This window comes from Haliotis rubra, unplaced genomic scaffold (assembly GCF_003918875.1).
Source record: "Haliotis rubra isolate DU_JTF1 unplaced genomic scaffold, ASM391887v1 Scf175, whole genome shotgun sequence".
Classification (NCBI taxonomy): Eukaryota; Metazoa; Mollusca; class Gastropoda; order Lepetellida; family Haliotidae; genus Haliotis; species Haliotis rubra.
This window is the reverse complement of record NW_025765725.1, coordinates 241236-256350: the sequence shown is the minus strand read 5'-3', so window position 1 is coordinate 256350 and position 15115 is coordinate 241236. Positions and strand designations below refer to the sequence as shown.

Below are 15115 nucleotides of genomic sequence, written 5' to 3'. Positions count from 1 at the left end.
ACACAGCAGACATAGCAGCCAAACTAGCCACCACACAAAACTCTCCACCCATTAAATTTCATACATCCAAAACCGAAATAAAACAACTCATCAAACACCACATAATCAACCAAAACTACCAACACAACCTTAACACAAACAAATCCACCTGGGTCAAAGCAATCATAACTAAACCTATCACCAAAACACTCACCTACTCAAGCAACAAACACATGGACACACTCATTACAAGATTAATCACTGGCATCACAAACTTAAATCATCCATTATTCAAACAAAACAGACACCCAGATGGATTATGTACACATTGCAATCAACCTGAAACCATTGAACACATATTCACAAACTGCCACCTCCAACAAACAAACATCACACAACTACACACCAGCATTCCAACTAAATATCACAACAACATACAGCTACTTTTAAATCCTTTTAACCCGTCAAATGTATTCCATGCCATAGCCACCTTTATCCAAAACTCAAATTTAATAAATAAAATTTAGAACCTCCCAAACAATCCTAAACATACTACCTCTCAATAGCCTATATATTTAGACCAGGCACCCAAAATCTCACTTCTCTATACTCATACCCTACCACCAACATAAGCCTGCTCATTTAGACCTGGGAAACAAATTCATTTATTTATAGTTGTCTTATTTCCGCTAAAAGGTCCGCGCCTCTCCCAGCCAATCAGCAACCACTAAAACGTAAACAAACCTAGCTCCAGCCCTCATGTACAAAGGTCACGACCTCCACCCCAAGCCAGCTCACAAACAGTCCCTTACCACTCACACGGCCTTTGCCTTATCGTCTCCCCACCCCCCACCCCCACCCGTTACAACCCTTTTTCTTTCTTTACTAGGTCCCATATTATTAAAATAAGTACAGCTTAACTGTACCACCATAACATATCCCCAACATGCTTTACACTTATTCTATACTCACCTCCACCCCACCCCAACCCTCTCCCCCACCCATTTTAACTATCCTATATCTATTCCAACTCCTCTTATTATTAACAACTGCTTTATTTTTCTGTCTCTCTTTATAATTTCGGCTTTTTATTTTATTTATATTATATTTTTAACTACTTTTATTCTAAAACTACCTAAGTTTAATCTCCCATAATTTACATTTTTTTGGGTATGGTGGTTTATCCCTATTACTACATTATTAATTAATTTATATATCAACCCCACCTACCCCGTCGGCGACATTGGCCACGCTAAAAGCCGACGTAAAACTTCAAATTTCGTTCGTTCCTACAGCATACATTTACTTCTCCGACGTCCGCGCCCCTAGCAATCACTCCATTTCAATCCCGCCTCTTAATCACTCTCATCAACAATCTACCACCTCTCCCCTCAGGCACGGCCACCCACTCAACCTTCCCTACCAACTCGTCTTCTTTGCTACCTCACCCCCCCTCTCCTTTAAACCCTATTTGTTTACTTTATAGGCGCCCCTATTTATACTACATTAAAGCTTAACTGTATTATCTATATTCAGTCCACCTATGCTATACTTATTTCTCATTCTCCCCCACCCCTACCTTAGGCCCCCGTTTTCTCATAACCCAACTACTTACCACTCCTTCTCTTAAGCCTCGTTTACATGCACCCCTTTTACCCCCATGGGTATTTTGCCCCCGGGGGTAAATTTACCCGCAGGGGCAAAGGGCAAAATTATGTCTGCGTTTACATTACAAGTATGGGGTGGGTATTGATACTTCTTGTCACTTCTCTCTAATCATGGATAAGTATAGACGTTTGTCCAAAGATAGAAAACGGAAGCGATTAGTCCAAACGTTGATTTTGTGCGTGGGTTCATCACTACTACTACTAGAGAACGCCTTGTTTGGGAAAATGAAAGGAGTAACTGTACCACGTTATATATGATGAAGCTCAGTGGAAGGACAACTTCAGAATGTCAAGAAACAAATTCAAACGCCTCTGTGAAAAGCGCCATCCTCACATCCTTAAAAAAGCATTCGAGATGCTCTGACAACCGAACATCGAGTAGCGGTTGCAATTTACTACTTGGCAACAACAGTAGACTATCGCATTGTTGGTAATCTCTTTGGGATTTGTTGTGTAGTACATGAAGTGTGTTATGCCATCTGTACACACGTGTTTCCAGGTGTTGTGAAGTTTCCTACAGGCGAGGAGCTAAGGAAAGTGATATCAGTTATAGAGAAAGTGATAAAGATGCAAAATATATTATGCCGACTACGTCAACAGAAAAGGATGGAACTCAGTAATCCTGCAGGCTGTATATGATGACAGGTACAAGTTTACAGATGTGTGCATCGGGTGGCCAGGTAGAGTTCATGATGCCAGGGTATTCTCTAATTCAGCATTCAAAGCTTCAGCAGATGCTGGTCGCATCTTACCACAGTCCCCAGAATGGAAGAAAAGGTTGGGTACTGCTGACAATGAAGTTGACATGCCTGTCGTCACCATTGCAGATCCAGCCTACCTTGTGTCTCATTGGTTCTTAAAACAGGACAGCAACAGAGGGAACTAATCAGAAGAGAAGTCATAAATCAACTTCCGCATCAGCAGTGCTCAGATGGTCAATGAAAATACACTTGGACGCTTCAATGGAATATGGAGGCCCTTCATGAAGAGTATCGACCTAAGTGTTGACTTTGTGCCGACGTTGGTTGTAGCCGCTGTCGGTCTGCATAACATGAACGAATCAGACCACATGTTCAACCCTGACTGGCTGGATGAAGTTCAGGTACATGACAGGACCACAAGATCAAATTGATACCACTGGATCTGCTGTGCAGGATGTTCTCGCATCACAGTTTGCGGAGGAGCGATAAACCAAGATACATCATTACAACTTTTGTATTTATTCCTTTGTTAAGGTAAAACAAGACAAAGAATGTTCAATGTTTTATTTCCAGAAAGACTGAGCAAATGACAAACAGCTTGTGTTTAATTATGTTCAAAATATAATATTTTCCTCAATGCATTTGGCATCATCCTTTGTTGATAATTTAAAAGGTTGTAAAGAGTACCAAAAAATGATTATGTTCCCACATCATCCCACTGCAAGTTACATATTGTAGTAGCTGTTTCCGTCCTCTTCTTAAGTGATGCTGACTCTGGTTCTTCTCTGACCATGGCGAGGGACATGGTGGTTGGTGTAGTCAGAGCTGACTGGAGACCTGGCTCGAGCTGGTTCCAGGGACTACTTCCTGAAATGAATCATATACCGGATCAACAGGGGCCGAGGCATTGGTGGACATTGGATGGATGATGGATTGGCATATGGTTCACGAGTGTTCGAGATTTACTGTAGTATATTGGTGTTCTCTGTCAGAAGCTTTCTGTCTTTCTTCTTTATCGAGTTTTCTAAGTTCAAACTCTCTTTTTTCTTTCTCGTCATTGATTTTTCTCAATTCCAGCTCAATTCGTTTCTTTTCCAACACAATCCTTGCTTCAATATCTTCATTCGATTTAGCAAACTTGTCCACGACAGTTTCAAAGATTTTTGCAGTTTGTTTTTTCCTTGTTTTCTTTTTTGTTTCTTCTGAGTTTCATCTTTTGTTCCTTTTGTTGGTCATTTTAGCATTTTCAACATATTCATCATCTCCTGGGTCAGCATGTTCGACATCATCAGCAGTGTTGTCGGTAACATGGTCATCAGTAACTTCAAGATCAGATATGTCTGTATCTGATGCAACTGACTGGTGGAGACTTTGAATGACCTTTCCAGGTGATGTCGCAGGTATGGTATCCAAAATTTCATTTAGCTGTTCATAAACTTTCCGGGGCTATCCACTCCTCTTAAGTAAATTCCTACACTGTCAATAGGATTTTAAATGTTTTCATTCGTTCTTTGCATTGTACGGCCATGTTCTCAAACCCCAGTTCATGCATTGCCTTGTTCACCGTTGAATAAACAGCTGTATCATGGACTGTCCATTTGGGATTGGATGTGCATGTCTCCCCAGATACTTTATCTCATCTGTCCACGTTGTAATCGCTTGTCTTTCGGAGTCATGTTGTTTCCAGTGTAGAGCTACAGATTAATGCAGGGTGGATAGTGCATAGCAACAGGTTGTATCATAGCTTTGCTTAGATTTCCTGAAAAAACATTCCATTATAAGCAGGGATGGATGGTTCTACAAATGTACCCCTGGTTGGAATCACCTTGATAGACCGTTTACATGACACTTTTAACCCTTGGGAGTAGAATACCCCCGGGGGTAACTGAATTTGCTCCACCTCTTGACCAGGGGCAGAATACCCCATGGGGGTATAATTTACCCCCCTGTAAAGTGTCGTTTACACGACAAAATTTGCCCCTCAGGGGTACTTTTACCAACCGGGGTATTTTACCCCCAGGGGCAAAAGGTGCATGTAAACAAGGCTTTAGCAAACCACAAACTACCTTTGTTTTCGCTTCCTTTCCCTTTATAAATTCGGCTTTTCGTTATTTTTATCTTATGTTTTAACGTTTCTATTATAAATTCATTTAGGTTAACGTCCCTACATTTACATTTTTTGGGGCATGGTGTATTATTCCTTATTACCAACTATTCATATTTACTGTTAAAACCCACCTGCCCCGTCGGCGAAATTGGCACCCGCCAGAAGCCGACGTAAAATCATCAAACTCGTCGTCGCATTATTCCTACGCTTGTACGTATTATCAAAGTCAAGAAAATGGCATCGAGAGTGTCTCTAGAAGCTTTGGAGGTTCGTGTACGCGAACTGGAATTCAGCAGCTGTCGTCGATCACAGAGAGAGAAACTGAACGTCCCACGACCTTGTCAGGTACAGTGAAAGTTTCTTGATATAACATTTCCCAACAGAATGTTATTCGTTTATCGTAAATAAATAACTAGGACAATAAATATTATGATGACTTGATGGAACTCGACAAGCAAATGCGTGTCGACATTTTGGCAAGGAGATTATTATTACCCAGTGCAGGTGGGGATAGCCAGTCATTTTGTATTTATAGGAATTCTTTGACCAAATTTGGTGCTTGGTTACAGATTGTTTAATAACAATCAAACACTTCCATACCAAAATTCTATGTCTTGTTAGTTACAATTTCATATATATATATATATCTATATATATATATATATATATGCCTGTATACCTGTATATATATATATATATATATATATATCATGATACTATATTGGTGTTGAGTGGATACATTATCAATTCAATATTTTTGGAAACTGATTTGGAAAAAGGTTCTCAAACTAAAGTATGATATTATTAATGTATAAGGTAATTTAACTAAATTATTTGATGTAAACAATTTTACACTTATGTCAAGAATTTTATCTGAAGAGATGTGGATTGTGTTGGATTCACAGAAAAGTTTGCATAGAAAGTTTAAGTTTAATAATAAAGTTGTTATTAATAGGGATACACTTATACATTGTCAACCTAAAATAATATATGAATTATTCATATCTGGTTTCTTTTCATATAATTGTATTCTACAACTTGCAAACTGATATTTACTTTTCTATTTTTGCCTTATTGTTTTCTTAATCGATTAATTTCTACATTTCCAGCAATCCATTAGGGCAGTGGTGGAAAAATTGAAGAAGGCGACCGATGACCAACTGATTTTGACCTACAACAGGTAACTCAAATCCTTCAGTATAAACAATTCTGTGTACATGAAAAGAAATTACAGCAAAGTTATGGCAATGTTGAAGATGAACATCTTTCATATTTGTGTTAGCACTACATTCATGTCATTTTGTAATCCTCCCTACAGAATTTGCAATGCACAGCCATATTATTTCAGTAATATAATTTCAAATATTAATGTTTCTTTAAAATGTAATTGTGAAATAAAGTTATTTTAATTAGTCTTCACTAGTACTCACAATGCTAAACAATGTTTCAAATATTTTGACTAAATGATCAATAATCACTTTCATAGAAGAAGATGAAGAAGGCATGAAGAGAGTAGTGAGGGAGCCCAGAAGGCTGTATGCAGACCAGGGTTGGGCAGTTGGTACCTGTGAAGGTATGACATCATATAGATATTCAGCACACTATTTTAGAATAATGTTATCACCCAACTTTTGACCTTTTCAGCCAGGAATGAAATGAATGGGCATGGCAGGGCATCTGTTTGTCACCTTTATTCATTTTCGACTTTTCTCAAGAACCATTGGCTATAAAGGGAGCTATAAAATGCACAACTGTTTTCCACTATTGAATTCAAAAGCTTTACCTTCTTTGAGATACTTATACTATCAGATGAACACATCTCATTTCTGATTATGTCAATGCATCTTTGCATTAATAAAATAATGTAAATCCTATAAATGGGAAAAATGCATAAAAACAGCTACTATTTTTTCACATCCAAATGGAAATACTTTCTACTTATACATATCTCCTTTCAGAAGCTTTTTGGCGGGTGTGGACCAACAAGAGGGATGACCTGAGAAGACAACGAAGTGGAAAGGCAGAGGCCCACAGGTTGTCTGCTAAGAACAGCAAAAGGGTCAGATCTGTAAGTACAGAATATCTAATCATTCTAAATTCTAATCGTACACAGGTTAAAGTTTTAACATAAACTTGATTGGAAACAATTGGAAGTTAATGTAATTTCTTGTATTGTACTGTGACATTCAAAAGAAATTTCAAAATGAACATTTTTCAATAAGTTTTAAATAGTAAAGCGCCAGTGTATAGGTTTTTTTTAAATGTGGGGTCATTCTAGTCGACTAGAAACTGAATGGGTGTTCCCCTCAATCTAATATCTCACATTAATGTATTTGCAGCTACTAACAAGTGTGGTGGTGTTAATAAATAATTGTTAGTTGATGTGTTCAAGGTGAAATGTCCAGACCAAAAACAACTGTGTAAGAAAATATGTTTCCTTTCACATTATTTTCACAATAATGGATAATTCATAGTTCTATACGTATAATATCTAAACATGATTTATGCAACATTCAGAAGATAAGATGGCTTTCACAGGAACATTTTGCAGATAAATAGGCAATGACAGTGACCAGTATTTCATAAATTTAGTGAGCATTCATAAGATAGATATGTTATTGATTCAATGTCAGTTTCTCATAAGTCACATTTATTATTTACTGAAAGAGAATCAGTCATGAAATGTCCAACCCAAGCTAAGGAAATATGTCCTTCTCTCACTTGTGTCTGTACTCTTTCAAATTTCATTAAGTTGTACTGTGATTGAAATCTTTGCCCCTTTACAGGTCATTTGAGGTGATTAGTTAGATTTCTTATTACTACTTGCTTATAGAACAGTGGTTTCAATTTATTTTTCCTAAAGCAATATTGGGTGGTTTTCTTTTTTCTAGCTACGGATATTGTTGACGAATGCTTGTTTGTACTGATTGTTTATCGTTTTCTAAATTTCAGAAACTGGAAAGCAGGATGAAGGCCATTGCAACTATAGACTGACCAGAGAAGAAGAAGGAGAAAGTTCTTCCTCTCTTGAGGAAAGAGCTGACATCACCTATGGTGTCAGATGAAGAGGATGAAAATCTTCTGTTGTCAACTGCTTTCTGGTGGGAAAGCAAGGAACTTTCTTCATATAAGCGGCAATTGGACTACCAGCGGTTGTTCAAGGCTACTGCCAGAGGCCGAAAAAATATGAAGATGTGGGGAAGACATCCCACAGAAGTCCAACACGCTGATCTGCCACTGGACATGCCCAGTTGGGCAGTGAAAAGTTCAGTTGAAGAAGACCAGCTGAACAACACTGCTGATTATGATTCCTGAGACGCATTTCTGATGTCCCATGCTGTGACGTTGCTTGAATATTGCTGAAAGCGGAGTAAAACTATACTCACTTACTCTTATGTCCCTTTCGGCTGATGTTATGTACATGTAGCTAGATACATAATTAATTAACCATGTTTAATGTGTGAAAAAATCATGTTTGGAATTTTAAAAAACCGGAATGGAATGTTTGCACAATCAAATAGTTTTTAAAAAAATTACTTATTTTTAGTGCTTTATTAATGTATTGGGGCATAGTTGTTGAGATTTGTTGACTGTTAATAAACTTTTCATTCATTTGTGTTCTATTCTGTTATTTGTCATCTTAAAGGTTTTACCATTATGCAATTGTATAAAATACCCGATTTGCTATCTGATACATGAAACACCCGGGGGAGCAGGTAAATAGCCAGCATTCAGTTTCATGGAAACCAGGTTGGAAACAACAATATGCTAAACACATGGAAAGCAGCAGGAGCCTAAATGGAGGAGTGGGTAAAGTCCCGACATGGATACCAACTGGTGCAAAATGTAGTTTTCATGGAAACCATGTTATGACCTGGAAAATAGGTTGAAACCAACAATAAACGAAAACATGGAAACCAGTTTGAAACCTACAATAAACGAAAACATGGAAACCAGGTTGAAACCTACAATAAACTAAAACATGGAAACCAGGTTGAACCCTACAATAAACGAAAACATGGAAACCAGGTTGAAACCTACAATAAACGAAAACATGGAAACCAGGTTGAAACCTACAATAAACGAAAACATGGAAACCAGGTTGAAACCTACAGTAAATTAAAACATGGAAACCAGCTGGATCCTGCTTGGAGGAGTGGGTAATGAATCGCACTGGAAACCATCCGGAAATGGTGCAAAATTCAGTTTCAGTTTTCATGGAAACCACAATGAAACTTTAGGAAACTACATGGAAACCAACTGGAAATGGTGGTTTCCATGCCGTTTCCTCTCAGTTTCAGTGTTCCAACTTATTTTTGTAGTTACTGTTTCCCCTTTTAGACCTCTGAGGTGAGGTGAAATTGGGTTTTACGTCGTGCTTGAGAATATTTCGCTCACATGACGACGTGCATGCGTGTGTATGTGTATGTGCGGCTGCTTGTACTAGCCCAGACTTAAGCTGGTTTTATAGTGCTGTGAAGCATGAATACCCCACTAAGACACATTATACTGACTCCGACCAGTCCTTGTTGTACCCATTAATGCCGAGCGCCAGGCAGGGACCAACAAGTACCATATTTCAACGTCTTTTGGTTTGACGCGGTCGGGGATCGACCATTATAGCCGACCAGTCCTTGTTGTACCCATTAATGCCGAGCGCCAGGCAGGGACCACCAAGTACCATATTTCAACGTCTTTTGGTTTGACGCCGTCGGGGATCGAACCCGCGACCTTCCGCTCTCCGGGCGGACGCTCTAACCACTACACCACGGAGGCGGTCTTAGACCTCTGAGCACAGTACATGGACGTTTAGCAAATCGTCCTTGACAATAAGATTCTAGTATTTCACGTCATGTAAAACGAGAGAAACCGACTGACATTACGTTCGGTGTGCTTGCAAGGCGAACATTGTATCAAGCTTATGTTCATCATACCAGGGTCTTACGCTGAACTCATGCTGCCATTTTATAATTCTTTTGTCGATGTGTCGACTTAATTTGGCCACTATCTTTATAGCATATGATTGCAGCCTTGAGTTCTTATCTCAAGAAGCCATGCTTCAGAGTTGTGATTTCTTGTTTGTCAGCCAGGAGTGAGTAAAGTCTTATCAGTCTCAATCTTTGACATATGTCTTATGAACCGCATGTACATTCACTGATTTTGTGACGAGTTATGTCATAGTTTGACAAACAGCTGTTACAATCATGAATTTATACAGGACACACATTAGTTGGCATCGTGCATATTCATATTCATATTCAACACCCCTCCCCTTGGCCAACCTCCTCTGATCCCCCTGCCACTTGTAAATTGGTCAATCCTTGTCCTCTACCAACAGGAGCATGAAAGACATATGTAAAATCTTTGGATCACGTTAAAAGGGGTGAAACGGAGATGTGAAATCGTATAAATGGGATAATAGAAGACAAAAATTAAAAGCTGAAGAAAATGATGTCTTGTGTCGATTGCCAAACGATCGTGAAGATCGATAACCTTCACAAGAGACACACTTGGCACTACCCAGCATGTGTTGTCCTCCCTTGAAGAAGCAGCTGCCTCACCGATACCTCTGCTCCAGACACTTCCACGAGAAACACCAGCAGATTGCAGACGTGCCCTATGCCATTCCCAGCACATCCTCTGGCATATCTCAGGGAAAGGTAAAGGAAAGAGTTTCTGCTTCCGGCAAGCAGAATAGTGGTTGCCTTTCTATACTGACAGGAACCTAAGCCTCTTTGAGGCATCTTCTACCTGACTGGCTAGCGGGACGCTCCAGCGGGGTGTCTAGGACAATTGCCATCCGCACAATTGCCCCCTAGGACATTTGCCACATATGGCAATTGCCACCCAGGACAATTACCACCCGGACACAATGCTATGATGCCATAAAACTGATGACATCACAATGCTGTGACTTCCCTGCGATCACTTTTCAAGAAGCCTAATGTCAGTTTTGTGTTCAGATAAATTCATTCCTTTACTGATAACTGATGATGAATGATTTTGGATGATAAATATAATCTCACCCTCGTGTCTCGGATATTTATAACTTTATCAATCCGTGTTGATATATATCTGGGCATAAAATAAGCACCACCCTGTATTTTTACCAATCAATTTTGTCTGAAATGAAATTCTACACTCTTTCTAAAAAATAACCTTTGTAATTTAATAGAGCAATCATTTAACATTTCAAAAACGAAAACATCATTGAAACAAGTTACCGTATTTTGAACAGTGAAAGTAATAATTGATTGTTGTGTGGCCTATAAATTCGTTATTTATTGTGAATGGATGAACGTTTGTAAACTAAGATTTAGGAAAAGTTGCAGTCAAACTAAAAAAAGGAAAACTTTAAAGTGCAGTAAAAGTTGCTTTACAAACAAAACAAACAGATTTTAGCTGTAATTATCAGTATCCAGCAAGGAGAAGTGTTTATTCATTACAATAAACTCAAAATCATGAAAAAACTTATTCCAAAATCTTATTAATGTGTCCTTTTCAGTTTTTTTCAATTAGCAATCTGAAGTGTTGGAAAAATATCTGAATCTTTGACATTCGGGTTCTTCCTGATTATGCATTATTAAAGCTTGCTTGATGTGTAAATGTCATCTTGGTATGTAACAGAATTGTTATTTTTAGTCAAAACCTAAGTCAATTGTGTAGTTTGAGCAGGAGAGGAATAGTTACTTTGGGTAAAAATTCAGTCCCATCACATTTTCATCAACATATTCTTTCATAAAGAATAGAAAAGGTTATAGTATTTGTAAAACTGTCAGTGGATAAAGCTTCTTTAACTACAGGTTGATTAAATTGATGGCCATATCATACCCTAACTTTTCTGTAGCATCACAACTTATTTTCAAAATAGGCTGGTGCTTAATTAATGCACAGGTGTATATATGATATCAGAAGACACCTGGGTGAGATTTACTCTCTCTCACTCACTCACACGGACTGGACGTGATTCCGATTGCTGATAATATCTATGTGAGTTTTTTGACGTAATGTTGACAATAAATGAGTACAGGTTCGAAATATGACGTGTATGTAAGATCTCTCTTCTTTTTTAACTGTAACTGCAAGCTCTAGTTTCATATGCAAACAAATGCCCAGTTACATGTTTCATGTACACAAAACACATTTCTTAAATTTCATCTAGAGGAACTCATTACTAAGTTTTCTTAGTGCTTTCAATTCATTCTCTCAATTATGTTAGTAAATACTCTTACGTTAACACGTTTTCAAGTTTGATAATTTTTTTCTAATCAATGCATTATTTTCATTGTCTCAATTATTTTAGTAAATATGTCTAAAGTTAACAAGATTTCATCAAAGTCAGAATTCCATCAAAGTCAAAATTACTTCAAGGTTAAAAGTTGATCAAAGTCACAATATGAATATACCCCAAAGCATTGACTTTTCAGCATCTAAAGAAGTGTTTATTGACAACCTGCATTCAATTTCTCAAATAATATTACACAAATATTCTGGGTGGCAGTTGTCCTCACTATTATAGTAAAATAACTGGGTGGCAATTGTCCGGTGGCAATTATCCGGGTGGCAATTATCCAAGGTGGTAATTGTATACATATCCAAGGTGGTCATTGTCAGTCGGCAAATATCCTGGTGGCAATTGTCCTGTGACAATTATCCGGCTCCCCTGTATGAGTTATATCGTACTAAAGTATGAAATGTTAAAACGTATGCATTTCTTTGAAGTTTCATTTGGCGAAGGGGAATAGGGCTGACCAAGGGAACATGACCGGGGTTTGAGGGGAACTGATCCCAGCCTGTGAGCTGGGGACATGGCAAGACCCTTATGTTATGTTGGTTGAACTTCAGTTTGTACAGTTTCAGGCTTCCCAGGGAAGCGAGAAAAATGAAGACGGTATGTTTTTTCAATGCAGTGTGTTTTATGTAAAACAAACTGAAAAATATTCAAAGGAGTAGATAAACCATTAAGTCATGCGAATAGTGAAGATGCAGTGGACAATGTTGAAGCGTCAGCGCTTTCCCCTAACGTTGTCAACCTTGAGTAGTTCTCAGTCAAGGACAAGGTGTAGAGCACATGCCTTTGACTCGTCTGTCTTTCATGATATTTCGGATGCTGTACTCATTATCATAATAGTGTTGTAATAAGAAGATGAATGTTTTTATCAGAATTGCCAGTCAGTAAGAGGTGTTTGCGTGTAGCTAAAACTTGTGATTCCACCTCCAAATATCGTTGTAATGACATGTGCTTTACATACTTGAAGAGAAGAATGGGTGATTATTGTATAAAAGACGAGTAATCAAGGACAAATAATTCAGTCGATGGGTTGGAAAGAAAGGTTATTGCTTGGAGATAAAGGATAGTGATGCAGGGTATAGTTTATAGAAGCACTGAAGTCTTATTATGTCTCGTGCGACCAAATACAACAGTGATGCAAAGCTGGATCCGAACCCTACGTTAAAGCTGATTGCCAGCAGGCGAATATCGTAGAGAACCGTAATAGGAACGTGTAATGTAGGCAATAATGCATTTAGGTATGGTGGTACTGTCTCGACTCTGTATTATATACGGTGAATCCGAGATTCGAACCCACGACCCTCGGACCTCATGCTACTACACCACAAAATTCGTTCTGTCCCGAGAGGTGTTATTTCTAAAGGCAGGAAGCCACCTTCATTATTATACATCGTCGCACAAAATCACACAAAGGCCTCACATAAATAGAAAACACTTTCACAGAACAAAACATTCGTTCATGAGATTTATTGACCCATAGTACAAGGTGACAGCCTTTTCAGGATCTCTTCCCAGGGTACAGCATCTGAAACAAACAGTTCAAGGAATTCAACTTTAAAGAGATTGACAGCCTGTGACCATTTCCTGATGTGCTCAACAAAACCTGATGACGTATTTTACATTTCTCCAAATGAACACTCTATGCCTAATGATATGAACTTAGGTAGATATATCTATAAGATAACGGACTTGGGGTTGAAAGGTCACACAGGAGAAGGAGAAGGAGAAGGAGAAGGAGAAGAAGAAGGGTTTATTTTGTATAAAGGCCATACGACCCATCGTACCAGGTGGTACAATAGTGATTTTGGTTACCATTTTCATACAACAACGCTAACAGTAGCAGAATAAACATGTTCTAAGAACTTGACAAAATTATTTATGATGTTATTGTCGGATGATGTACATATGCTGCGGAGTGAATAATAATATCCATGGACCGTTTTCGGAATGTAACGCCGACGCATATCCTCATAGCGTTTACAAATATAGACAATATGGATTTCATCCTCAATACTTTTACAGTGTTTACATAATACAATATCATCATTGCAGGAGGCAGTACCTCTTCTAATATATTTGATACCTACTGCAGCTCGTGGGTATCATCATAGTGGTACACATCCAGAAATTCTGACATACTTTATCATATATCTGAACCACTTCAAAACAGTAAAATAATATACTCATGTATTCACTCACTCTACTTACTAACGACACGAACACGTCCCAGATGATTGATCGGGATTTCTGTTGCAGTCGAATCCATTGTTACAAATGCTGTTGCAGTTACCCCTGCAGTCGCTGTCGCTGTGGCAACTGCCACCGCACACGGCATCAGCTTTAATGCAAAAAAATCTATATTTATGGAAGGTCACACGAAACGTGAAGAAGGCCACTGATGTAAGAATCATGGCAGTAACGGTTAAATTGTCCCTTCATTTTATTTACGACAATGGAAGTACATCTGTAAAGAGTCAATCATATTCGTTTTTATTTAGAGTTAGTTTATGTAGTTTTGGCAGTGTTTCGGTGCAATCTGTCAGCACGTAATCCCTTCAAAGTCCTTGTTAAAATCATCGCAAAGCACTCAAACAATGATCATTTATTTAAATCAATGAACAGTATTATTATTCCTGCTACAACACTGACATATTATTTCCAATAAACCGAGCAAACGCTTCATGACTCAATCACCACTATAATGTCTGTACATCACATTACACAAGATATTATATGTCATCTGTGCTCACCCGGTCAACACTACTCACGAAGTGTGTTTGTGGGAAACTCCATGGAGTCTATGTAAATTAAAGGAGTAATAACTGCAGTATGATAAATTTTCAGCAAATAAACTCACCGACAAACGCTTCCCCAATGAGCAGAACAGAGACAAGGAGTATCAGAAACGCAGCCTTCATTGTGGAAGAATGAATGCCCAGTTCCACTAACCCCTGCCTTTATACACCGTGGCTCGTGACCAACAGCCATCTGTTTAGAAGTGAATATGTTATCTTTACAGGCAAGTTTCACGTAAACGTGAGTTCTATTTGTTGCAATCACACGCACGATATATAGATGCGTTTTTGTGAATGGCCTATATGCAACATGGTAACATGCATTCCGCAGTAATGTTTAAACATTGTTGTCTTATCAGAACAGAGAAACCTCAGTGTTCAAACGTTAATGCAGGTCTAGGATTTTCTCATTCAGCTTGTCGGGACCCCCAAACACACTCCTGTATTTCATTTGTCAGTTTGATACGGTTTCATTAATTTGCATGTCGTTTCAGTGTGATTCACAAACAGACCATGTTTTGTGTTTATATTATTTTAGAGTCAACAAAACCGTTATTCAATATCAACTGTCTTTA

At 38.3% G+C, this 15115-nt stretch overlaps 2 long non-coding RNA genes across 2 annotated transcripts; one reads left to right on the top strand and one right to left on the bottom strand.

Moving 5' to 3' along the window:
- Positions 1 to 5942: 5942 nt before the first annotated feature.
- On the top strand, positions 5943 to 7788 carry LOC124272966. The gene is made up of 3 exons (XR_006897504.1): positions 5943 to 6027; positions 6413 to 6522; positions 7407 to 7788. It is a non-coding gene; the product is annotated as an uncharacterized LOC124272966 (long non-coding RNA).
- A 5409-nt stretch (positions 7789 to 13197) lies between these two features.
- On the bottom strand, positions 13198 to 14729 carry LOC124272965. Its single transcript, XR_006897503.1, has 3 exons — positions 14603 to 14729; positions 13954 to 14083; positions 13198 to 13270 (listed from the first exon to the last, which is right to left on the bottom strand). It is a non-coding gene; the product is annotated as an uncharacterized LOC124272965 (long non-coding RNA).
- Between the last annotated feature and the right edge of the window lie 386 nt (positions 14730 to 15115).